This window comes from Garra rufa, chromosome 24 (genome assembly GCF_049309525.1).
Source record: "Garra rufa chromosome 24, GarRuf1.0, whole genome shotgun sequence".
Taxonomy (NCBI): domain Eukaryota; kingdom Metazoa; phylum Chordata; class Actinopteri; order Cypriniformes; family Cyprinidae; genus Garra; species Garra rufa.
This window is the reverse complement of record NC_133384.1, coordinates 14,421,993-14,435,241: the sequence shown is the minus strand read 5'-3', so window position 1 is coordinate 14,435,241 and position 13,249 is coordinate 14,421,993.

Sequence of the window (13,249 nt, the reverse complement as noted above, 5' to 3'; positions counted from 1 at the left end):
AAGTACGGAGAAGGCTTGGAGCAGCTCATGATCCAAAGCCTACAACATCATCATCTGTGAACATGGTGGAGCAGTATAATGGCATGAGAATGCATGGCTTCCAGTGGCACTGGGTTACCGGTGTTTAGTGATGATGTGACAGAAGACAGAAGCAGCCGGAAGAATTCAGAAGTGTATAGGGATATACTGTCTGCCCAGATTCAGTTAAATATAGCAAAGTTGTTTGGGCGGCTCTTCATAGTACAAATGGACGATGACCTAAAACAAACATCAAAAGCGTAAATGTGTATAAAAATGGTTGTAATTCCTTAGTATTTTATGTTATATTTTTGTTCAACCCCTTGAATTAAAACTTAAAGTCTGCACTTTAATTTCATCTTGATTGTATCATTTTAAAACTATTCTAGTGGCATACAGAGCCGAAATTATAAAAAGTGTGTCAGTGTCCAAATATATATGGACCTGACTGTATATTAACTTATATTAAGTGTAATATTTCAACAATAATGGTTTGTTAAGATGTGAGGAAAACATTTAGCTAATTTGTGTAATGTAAATGACATCCCTACGATTTCTTTTACTTTAGAAACACTACTAAAGACTGAATAAGATTCAATAATAGTTAATCAAGATGCTGGATAGACTCAAACTTCTTAAGATAAATATAAATTAGAAGGATTACACGTATATCTTGAAACAGAGCATTAGTTTAGTTTTTTTTTTTCTCTTTCCTCACAAGTACGAACACAAATCACATAATTGCTGAATAAATTATTAATGTTTACATTAATTTCTAAATCTAATTCTAAAATGTATGTATTGTTATAATATAATAATTTATACAGTGGCTGTCATAATTTGTTTTCATTAACAGAGGTGTGTTTTAAATTTTGGGGGGCCCTAAGCAAGCTTCCTTTGCGGTCAAAAGTGACTGAACACTTTTTTCCTCAGTAAAATCAGTGTTTCATATTAATGTTAAATAATATTTATTTATTTTTTTTGCTTTGAGAGAAATTAATTCCATTGTATTAATTAATATGAAAATAACCATAATAGAAAAATTATAAACCCTAAAAAAATTGATAAATAGCCTTTAAAAATCAGTTTTTGAAGACAGATTAGTGCCATCTGGTGGGAGAAAAAGAAAACATCTGCAAGGTGCATTTGCATGGTTTAGCCACTAGATTCCTATCTAGCTCTACAGGTCCTTTTCAAAAAATTAACATATTGTGATAAAGTTCATTATTTTCTGTAATGTACTGATAAACATTAGACTTTCATATATTTTAGATTCATTACACACAACTGAAGTAGTTCAAGCCTTTTATTGTTTTAATATTGATGATTTTGGCATACAGCTCATGAAAACCCAAAATTCCTATCTCAAAAAATTAGCAAATTTCATCCGACCAATAAAAGAAAAGTGTTTTTAATACAAAAAAAGTCAACCTTCAAATAATTATGTTCAGTTATGCACTCAATACTTGGTCGGGAATCCTTTTGCACAAATGACTGCTTCAATGCGGCGTGGCATGGAGGCAATCAGCCTGTGGCACTGCTGAGGTGTTATGGAGGCCCAGGATGCTTCGATAGCGGCCTTAAGCTCATCCAGAGTGTTGGGTCTTGCGTCTCTCAACTTTCTCTTCACAATATCCCACAGATTCTCTATGGGGTTCAGGTCAGGAGAGTTGGCAGGCCAATTGAGCACAGTAATACCATGGTCAGTAAAACATTTACCAGTGGTTTTGGCACTGTGAGCAGGTGCCAGGTCGTGCTGAAAAATGAAATCTTCATCTCCATGCAGATGGAAGCATGAAGTGCTCCAAAATCTCCTGATAGCTAGCTGCATTGACCCTGCCCTTGATAAAACACAGTGGACCAACACCAGCAGCTGACATGGCACCCCAGACCATCACTGACTGTGGGTACTTGACACTGGACTTCAGGCATTTTGGCATTTCCCTCTCCCCAGTCTTCCTCCATCTGGCACCTTGATTTCCGAATGACATGCAAAATTTGCTTTCATCCGAAAAAAGTACTTTGGACCACTGTGTTTTATCAAGGGCAGGGTCAATGCAAGCGTGGGCAGAGCGTGAGCTGCACGTCAGCGTAACTACAGCGTTACTGCAGCTGCAGACTCGCAAGAGTATTCACACTGGAAGCGTTTGTAGAGCGTGCATGCAGATGCTCCAAAGCATTTAGTAATCAGCTTTTTTCAATGAAACTGATTACAGGTAAATCGGTTAATATGAAATTGATAATGAAACTGCAGAAGCAGCTTCAACCCAATAATTATTGGTGGGATCATAAAGCATATAGGGGAGCGCGGGCCACAAACAAAGCATTTTGGCTCGTTTATATGTCTTGTGTTCTATGAGAACTGTGTGTAGACATATTTGTACTAGACAAACAACATTTACACAAACTGAGAAATGCAAAAAGTGTTACGTTGTGCTCCCCTAATCATAAAGCTGCACACGAATGAGGTAAAATATGGGTAGCGCTAAAGCCTACATATGTGTATTTTTTTTTTAAATTTTTCATTTATTATTATTATTATATTTTATTATTGTATTTTACCTTTATTTATATAGTACTTTATACAATCCAAGACTCAATCAAAGCAGCTTTTTCTCGATGCAAAATAAACAAATAAATAATAATCTTCTGTAAAACATTTAGTAAGTTTCTGGCTTTTTTTTTAAATACACCATGCTTGCCTTGCAACCAAACTGAATAATTAAAACACATTTATATCTTCTGTAGCCTAGGCCTACATATTTTGGATTTTTTTTGCTTTTGATTACGATTCTTGTTAAACTCACTAGACATGCGTATTATGGGCAAATTCCAAATGGAAGTGCGCATCCCTACGCCCTACTCCCTCCGAAGGGCAGATCCCTTTGAAGTGAGTTCTTTTAAGGGAGTAGGGCATTTCTGTCTCTTTTAACCGTTTGGAACTCCCTTGGCGAAGGGAATGACTGACGAAATGTTACCTTGACAACGCTGCGCAAACGTGATCACTAACGGAAATCACTTCCGTGAAGTGACCATGGAATGTTCCCTTCGCTAACGGCCTTCTGGAAGGGCCCTTCGTGAAGGGATTAAGTTGCTCACTTTCGTTTGGAACGTCCCTACAAATGGCGTCCCCTTCTAGAAGTGCCCTTGAAGGGCGCAAAATAGCCGTTTGGAATTCGCCCTATATGTGCATTCTAAGCTTGTTCCATGCATTTTATAAAACTTTTGTGTGAAATCATATTTATTTTGGCCATCAAAAGTGTACTGTCCCTTTATTTGAGCGTGAGCAGCGCAGCAAAAAATAGACTCGGCGCTGAAACCATCGCTTCAGCGCTGCTCACGCTTTTTTTACAGTCTATGTGCTCACGCGACGCTCCTGCTTGACGCTCACGCGCTGCTCCTGCTGCCGGTGTGAATGCACTCATTTGTTAACTCATTTGTTAACATGGGCGCCGAAAAAAATACGCGCTGCTCACGCTTGCGGTGTGAAACGGGCCTAACGGTGCGTTCACACTACAGCGTCAAATCCGCTGGCAACGCCACAACGCCACTGCTTTGGGGAGTGTCAAATTTAGAGCAGAGCACGCCTCTGAAAAACAATGTTTACACCCTATTTGCCTTTCATTGTTGGCTTTTAACGGCGATTCGCAAACTAAACTGTAGCATATAATAAAAACATGCAAAGTACATTTACTTTTGCGTGACTTTTTCAATAATGTGTGATTTCAGCTCAGTAATCCACCAGTTTCGAAAACACGCGTCATAATCTTCCCTTGCCTACTTCTCACAGCGATTGGTTGTCGCCTGGCGTTTTGCGCTCGAGATTTGCATAAAGTTGAGGAATGCCCAACCTTTTGACGCTCTCAGCTGCTCTCAACGCTTTCTCCGCACCGCTTCCAATCCCAAAATGCACCACGCGACCGTTCACGCGCAACTTCTATGGAGTTATTTATGTGCCAAAATTAAACAAACAAATACAGCGTTTTGCAAACACAATCTGCTTTGCAAAGAAAAAATCGACTTTCAAAAAAAAACAAAAAGTACTATGCACAAACACAAGTCAATTTGAGAGAAAATGCAGAGGTATAACAAATATATGCATTGTGTGTTGCAAATATATATATATATATATATATATATATATATATATATATATATTTTGTGAGGAAAACTTGACTTTCTCACGTGTACAGATAGATTTTTTCACAAATGTATCCATATTTTCTCACAAATGCAATGGAGCAACTTCCTCTTGCAAAACAGCAGATGGCGCTATCGTTCAATTTACTCTATTCTGCCCCCCCAAGTAAAGTCATGATATAATGATACATTAACAAGTCATGATTTCATATAACTTTATAAGTAAGTTAGTAATAATGTGCCTTATTTTGCACCAGTATATCCAAGATGATTACTTTATGTTACATATGTTACATAACTCAATATTAATTATAAAGTTACATGAAATCATTACTTGTTATTGTATCAATATGACTTTACTTGGGGGGGAGGGGGGGCACATAATAATCTACTCGATATTAATTACTTATTGACTAACATGCAGGAACTAACATGTAATTAAGGTGGTGCTGCAGTACTGCATTCATGCAGTAATTCATATGACTCATGTCGTAGTTACGTTAGTTCTTCATTAGTTCTTGATTAATACATGTCTTAATCATTAGTTCATAGTCAAGAAATTACTAGTTCACGTATTAATGTATGATAATTCATGTACTGTTATTGCAAAGTGTTACCTGCTAAATGTTCTGTGCAGCAACAAAAAATCGTATATATGGACAGATTACATAAAAGTATATTTTTTATATCCCGCAATCCAGCATAGGTACGGAGAACTGATAAATGTTTAAAAAAGACTATCTTAAATGTTTAGCCATGCCAAGCCATTACCTGATCAGTAGCGTTAACCATTTTAAAGGAGATATTTTGAATTTCACTGACATCGTGGTAGAGTCAGCATTGTGAAAACATCAAATGGTTAATTATAGTAAGGCAGAAACTCACCTGTTCCCCTCTCATATTCCTCTTGGACATAAGGTTAAACAGTTTTTTGCTAGAAGGGAGACAAGATTCGTTACTGGTCATGTGCACATCAATCTAACGTTATTATTATCACACTGTACAACAATAATACAGTTTTTGTATTATAGTAAGGGCTAGGTTTAGGATTGGGGTAGGTGTAGACATTAAAAAAACACAATCTAATAGGTAGAAAAATTAATTTCATTGTTAGTTTTCCGGTCGGAGATGTATACCTTCTAGCCAACACCGGGTAAACCATAAACACGTTGTTCGAGGTCTTGGGAGAATAGAGTAAATTGACCGATAGCGCCATCTGCTGTTTTGCAAGAGGAAGAAGTTGCTCCATTGCATTTGTGAGAAAATATGGACGCATTTGTGAGAAAATCTGTCTGCACACGTGTGAGAAAGCCAAGTTTTCCTCACAATATATATATATATATATTAGGGGTGGGCATAGATTATTTTTTTTAATCTAGATTAATCTAGATTAAATCTTGGAATTAATCTAGATTAATCTAGATTAAAATGGCTAATCTGAATTCTGATGAAGGCATTCAGAATATGTGTGCTACCCAAATAATGACTAAAAGTAAGTCTTCGAGAACGGGCCAGGTGGCGCATTAGATCAGGCGCTCATCTCCTGTTTCCAAAATGCATCACAAACTGCTTGACAATTGCATTTACAACATAATTACCTATACAAATTTGAGCAACCAAGTACTTCTGCGCAAAAGGCTGCGCGACGTGCGCGTGCTGCACAGACGCGCACCGGCATGGATATCTGCGTGCATAGTCTTGGGTTAAACTGCGTTGCTTTTAGAAGCGTCAATTCAGTTGTTGCATATAGTTTAATGTCTTTATTTCGGGATTATCAAAGTAAATTATAAATCACGTGCCACAGTAAAAAGGGTCTAGCAACGCACCTGCCCTGAAGCGGCTTCATAACTGCATTCATGTTTGCACGTCTCATTTGATGTGGTAATTTCACAGAAGTTGAAGACTCGTTCTCGCCCCCTACAGTGCAATTCGACTAGGTATACGTCATCCGCACTAAAATATCAAGGTGAAAGTCATCATATCTTGCGTAGTTTAGACCCAGCTCCCAACCCAACTTTGAGAATAGATTAACGGCGATATTTTTTTTATCGCCCGATAAGAGTCTCACGTTAACGCAGCACGTTAACGCCGATAACGGCCCACCACTAATATATATATATATATATATATATATATATATATATATATTTGCAACACACAATGCATATATGTGTTATACCTCTGTATTTTCTCTCAAATTGACTTGTGTTTGTGCATAGTACTTTTTGTTTGTTTGAAAGTCGATTTTTTCTTTGCAAAGCAGATTGTGTTTGTTTGCAAAACGCTGTATTTGTTTGTTTAATTTCGGCACATAAATAACTCCATATCATATTGGAAGTTGTGGCATCTCCGTCTGTAATCTTCGACCCGCATGTTTTACATACTGCAATTCGTTTTTTGTTGACCACCTCGTAATTTTTATAGCCAAACAAAACTATCTTCGGTATCATTTCGCAAACTGGTGTGTTCACGTTGTTGTCACGTTGGACGCTGTCGAATCAAAACAATCTACGGTACTTTGATTGGATGTCGTGCCGAATGCGTGCATGCTCTCTGTCACACACACACGTGCACAGACACATAAACAGAGATAGAGCGGTCCGTGTCAACATACTTTTTATCTTTGGGCTTTTTATGGGAAGTAGCAAGTCTTTACAAGTCAATAGGCGCAAGTCCAAGTGAAAGTCACAAGTTATTTATGTTAAAGTCCAAGTCGAGTTGTCTTTTTATATTTTGTCAAGTCGAGTCTAAAGTCATCAAATTCATGACTTGAGTCTGACTCGAGTCCAAGTCACATGACTCGAGTCCACACCTTCTGCCCAGGTCTAGGGTAAATGAAAGCTTTGGTCATGCCAGGAGCAAAATCCAGAAATGAGGGGGCCACTGAAAGGGCCTGAAGATCACCCACTCTCTTGAGAGAGGAAATAGCAAGGAGGAAGACAGTTTTTAGTGTCAGCACTCCAGGAGGTATCTCTTCGATAGGTTTCGAAGGGAGGTTTGCACATAGCCTCCAGGACCATGGCCAGGTCCCAAGGGGGAACCCTAGATCGAGCTGTAGGCCTCAACCTCAGTGCACCTCGGAGGAAACGGACTACCAGGGGGTCTCTACCCAAGGAGCGATCCCCGACAGGGTCGTGGAAAGCAGATATTGCTGCCACATAAACCTTCAGGATCGAATGGGCTAGCCCGGCAGTCAGGCGCTCTTGCAGAAACCTTAGTACTGAGCCAACTGGGCAGTGAACTGGGTCAAGTTGACGAGCACTACACCAAGAAGTGAACAATTTCCACTTCAAGGCATATAGTTTCCTCGTGGAAGGAGCTCTGGATTGAAGAATGGTCTCTACAACCTCAGCTGAGAGACCTGAAGCTAGTAGTTGTGCCCCTTCAGGGGCCACACCCAAAGCTTCCACAACTCTGGGTGGGGGTGTAAGATTGCACCCCCTGCTTGAGAGAGAATGTCCCTCCTGATCGGAATCTCCCACGGAGAGCTGTCTAGGAGGGAGACCAGAACCATACTCGGCCCGGCCAGAACGGGGCTACTAATAAGAGGCGCATCCCGTCCCGGTGTACTCTTTCCAGAACTCCAGGGAGCAGAGCGATTGGGGGAAAAGCGTACAGACGAAGCCTCGGCCAGGTCTATTCCATAGCATCTAGTCCCAGGGGAGCTGGATAACTCAGAGAGAACCAAAGGGGACATTGTGTTGTCTCCAGGGTCGCAAAGGCTTTCCCAAACTTGCTCCAAATGACTTCCACTACCTTGGATGGAGTCTCCATTCCCCGGGCCTCAGCCCCTGCCTCGACAGGACGTCTGCTCCCACACTGAGATGTCCAGGGATATAAACTGCTCTGAGCGAGAGGAGTTTCCCCTGAGACCACACAAGGATCTGGTGTGCCAGCTTGTATAAGGGTCGCGAACGCAGACCTCCTTGGTGGTTGATGTATGAGACCACTGCTGTACTGTCGGTGCGAACTAGCACATGGCGATCTCTCAGATGTGGAAGAAAGTGTTTCAAAGCCTGAAACACAGTCAGCATCTCTAGACAATTGATGTGCCACTCATTACCACCCCCCACCCTGTTAAAGAAGCATCCGTCGCTAGCGTAGCGGGGCGAGTCGGAACTCCTAAGGCTGGGCCTTGAGACAGAAACCAAGGATCCTTCCACATGTCTAAGGCACGAAGGCAATGCCGTGTGACCTTGATCATGCGAAATGGATTTCCTCTTGAAGAAAATCCCTTGGTTTTGAGCCACCACTGTAGGGGCCTCATGTACAGCAGGCCAAAAGGTATGACGTTGGACGCTGCTGCCATGAGCCCCAAAAGTACTTGAAACTGTTTTACAGTGAGTGACCTGCCTTCTCTGACTCTCCTGACTGCGGAAAGGATCGACTCGATACGAGCAGGGGACATTCGTGCCTGCATCGTGGCCGAATCCCAAACCACGCCTAGATAAGTAGTTCTCTGCACTGGAGATAACACACTCTTCTTGGCGTTCAGCCATAATCCCAACTCTTTCATGTGGGCTAGCACAGCATCTCGATGTTGTTCTGCCATGAGTTCGGACTGGGCTAAAATCAGCCAGTCATCGATATAGTTCAGGATGCGAATGCCCTGGAGCCTCAGCTTCACAAGAGCAGCATCCATGCATTTGGTGAAAGTGCGGGGTGAGAGAGCCAGACCAAAGGGAAGTACCCGATGTTGGTAAGCTTCGCCCCCAAAAGCGAACCTCAGGAACTTCCTGTGCTGAGGAAGGATGGAGATATGGAAGTACGCGTCTTTGAGATCTATGGTGACAAACCAGTCCTCGGACTTGATCTGCTGGATGACTTGCTGTACAGTCAACATTTTGAACGCTAGGCGCATGACTGCACGGTTCAGAACTCTGAGATCCAGAATAGGACGCAGCCACCTATCCTTCTTGGGCACTATGAAGTACCGGCTGTAGAACCCGGATTCTCTGTGAAGAGGAGGGACCACCTCGATGGCCTCCTTCCTCAAGAGTGTTTTTACTTCTTGTTCTAATACCGGAGCCTGCTCGTGTCCCACTACAGTGGGAAGAACCCCACAAAATTGTGGTGGTGGCATATCAAACTGGATGCTGTAACCCTTTTCTACAGTATGCAGGACCCACTTTGAGACCCCTGGAAGAAGTTTCCAAGAAGTTTCGCTGCTGAGTAATCTACTAAGGGAATCCTCTGATGTTTTTAGGGTGGCTGGAGCGATGCCCTGAAGTGGATAACCAACCTTTTGAAGGACCCCCTTAGGGGTGGTGAGCTGTGCAGGTCCCCTGATGGAAGAGGGGAACACTACACAGGGAGCTCGCTGGGAACCGCTGTGCTCTAGGATGGTAGCAGAAGCAACATGAATTGTCAGGGCTTCTTGGCCGCGGCCTTCTTAGCCTGAAGTATGGCCCACAGGTCCATCTTCGGCTTTGAAGGCCGCGACCTAGTGGATGTTTCCACGATCTCGACACGATCTCGACCACCACTAACTCTTCATACAGGAGAGACTGCGAGGGTGGTTCAACAGTCTCGTCGACAACTTCAGCCTCCTCCTCCTCAGAGGACTGGAACCGCAGGGGGCAGACACGAGGGCTCCCTCCGCAAAGAGAGCCCCCCGGGAGCGAAGCGTGCGGACCGGCATGCGCTCGCAGTGCGGACAGCCAGCCCCCTCGAGGGCTGACTCCACATGCCTCCCTCCCAAACAAGCAACACAAAAATGCTGCTTATCCCTCTTAGACATTCTTTTTGTTTTTTAGACAGGTCTCTCTCAAACAAAATTAGTGCAAACTGGCACTAAAAAACAAAGAGACATGGACACACACAGAGCGCTGCTGAAAGACAGAAGCTGCCAATTGCCCATGTGCTTTTATAGCTTCCTGGTCTGATGTCATTGACGTCGTCGACGTCATGACGTCATTGACGCGATGACGTTTCGCTTTCCCGTTGGTCGGATTACACACGTGTTTCAGAGCATGTCACGCTGAAGACGTTCCCCATAGCGTTTTCGAACGCAGCTTGAGTTCCCGGTGGGGAACTGATGATCAAAACTAAGAAACAAGAAAGATTTCTGAAACTGCAGGATCTTAAGAGCACAGGAGGAAAATAAGGGACTGATTGGAAGATTAAACAGTGGTTATTTTACATAGACAGATAAATATCAATTGACATTACTTTCTGCAAATTATGAAAAAAGTACTACAGCTTAAGCAGCCATAATACACATTAACATTACTGCTGGGTTTAATATAAAGTTTCTGTAGTGAAGCTTCATAATCTGCCTGAAAATATAAATTTCAGGTATGCAATATGTTTATGCACTTATAAAAAATGCTATAAATCAAATTATAATATACATTGAGTCTTCATTTACTTGATTTACAGTATTATTGTTATTGTATATAATTAGATATAAATAAAAGTAGTAACTGTAAACATTATGAACATTTGCTGTTATGATATCAAGGATCCATTTGCAACATTGACTTATTTTAAGGAGGGCCTTTTTTGTTGTTGAGTTTAAACCTAAAAGCCACTAAATGACATTTATTTTCACTTATTTACTGTAAGATTCTATAACATCCTGTGTCCTTTGTAATATGTCTCTTAACATTGTAACCTGTGTTCTCTATTGTATTTGGAATATAGACAATGATGTAATGACAGATCATGGGACTGTCTGGGACATCTCGTACCATTTCCATCTTTCTGCTGACAGTCAGATTTCACTTCCCTATATTTACTAATAAATACCGACTACCTTTCCCCAATAAACCAGTCTTGAATGAAATGCACTATTGCTGTGTCTGTCATTCTTGGCTCCAGGCCTGTACCTGTGCTGTGTGGCTCAACTCAGATTGAATCTTAATTCTCGGTGATTATAGAATATACTTTATTCTAACATTTACCTTGCTAGTTAGGTTGTATTTTGTTTTAAAACTTATTTTATTGCCTTATTAACATGTGAATCCAAGTTTTTGTTACTTTGTTTCTTTACCTTCTGAATTTCATGAAAGTCTTTCATTAAAGATTTTGCTTTGTTGCTAAAATGGATTTCTTTCTTTTTGCTGTAAAGTTCACAAGCACTGCTACTCAGATTGAAGACTGTTAAGAAGTGGGGAACTATCTGGATTCATATCCTGAGTCTGACTCTCCATGTTACAATTGCAAAAGGGTCTATTAAAATGAAAGTCAAAACCAATAGAGTGGTTCACAAAATTGTGTTAAAGGGATATTTAAAAATAAATAAATAGCATTTTCATTACTATGGAAGTCAATATGGCCAGTGACTATTTGGTTACCCACATTTTTCAAAATGTCTTCCTTTGTATTCAGCAGAAGGAATTCCGTATAGATTTGGAACAACTTGAGGTAAATTTTTAGGTGAACTTTCCCTTTAAGTGTGAAGTTCTTATAAGGTGCAATACCCATTATCTACTGAGTATTCCAATTTAATTTTTTTAAATCTGCGTAGAGTGCATGTGGTTCCTTTATCAAAGTTTAAATCTACTTAAACTTTCATCCTAACATCCAGGTTTCATTGTTATCATACTTAAGACTAATAATTTCTGCAAATCAACCAGAGATCATTGAACTGAAGTAAATGCTGCAATAAAGAAACAAAAAATCTATTAAATCCTGAGGAGCCCATAACAAATACAACAGCGCCCTCTAATGCCAGACATAACATTTCCATTAGCTGTCCTTCTATTAGCCTACATAAAAAAAAGCAAGTGAACTGTTTGTATTGCCATACTCTCTAAAAAAAAAAAAAAAGTGAAGTGTTAACAAATTTATTTAAATGATGAATCAGTGAGGCCTCAAAATTTATGTTTTTTTTCCTGTTCGTGTGTAAACTCAGTATTCTCCTGTACCATACTATTTAAGCCATAAAAGCCTGATGTATCAAATATGATACTCAACAAAACACATATACAAACTATTTTTTTTTTCAGGTTCAGTAAACTGTTCCATTGATTTACCTGACTATTATTTTCATGTCAGTCTTTACAGGATTAGTAATGTATAGAAGCCTGTTTCTGCCACTGAATAAAAAAATAAAAAGGTAATTGTGACATTAAAATAAAAAACAGGTAATTGAGGCTTTTTATCTCACAAATCTGATTTTTTTTTCTCACAATTGTTTGTTTACTTCTCGCAATTCTGACTTTTTTCTCTCAAAATTGTGTGATATAAACTCACAATTGTGAGTAATAAAGGCAGAATTGCAAGATAAAAAAACTCACAATTGTGACTTTTTTCTCAGAATTGTGAGTTATAAATTTGTAATTCTGAGAACATAAAAATTGGACTTTATAGCTCACAATTGCGAGTATATATTTCTGAGAAAAAGTCAGAATTGTTAGATACAAACTCGTAATTGTGAGAAAAAGCCAGAATCTTGCAATTCTGAATTTATATCAAGCAATTCTGAGAAAGAAAAGTCAAAATTGTGACTTTATATCTTACAGGTCTTACTTTATAACTCACTATTGAGTTTATATATCTTAATTCTGACTTTATAACACAAAATTGCAAGCTTGTATCATGCAATTCTGTCAAGTCAGAATTGTAAAGAATTATGAGAAAAGTAATTACGCAATTACCTTTATTTTTTATTTAGTGGCAGAAACGGGCTTCCATAGTAATGACTGTAGTGACAACTGAGGATAATGCAGAGGTGTTGACTGACTGTCAACACCACTGATATTTCTGAAAACACAGAGTAAAGATATTTATCATCATTAACAGATACAATGGAGTTTTGTTCTTTTATTTTAACTTTACAATATTCAGTAAAACAGCATTACCACAACTTAACTTTTTTCAACCTAATTTTCTTGTGGGATACCTCATTTCACTCGTAAGTGCCTAAACTATATTAAAATAATAATCACTCAATAGAGCAGGCAATGTTGTTAAAAAAATGTTTAGTTTATGAAATCTTAAGCATCTCTCATAAAAAGTTACTGGTGATTAACAGGTGGGAGAATGTCAGATTAAAATGACCTCAAGTGGACAGGCAGATGAATGGATTCATCATCTGTTGGTCACACCGTTAAAGCAATTACAGACATAATGAGGAGAATATAGT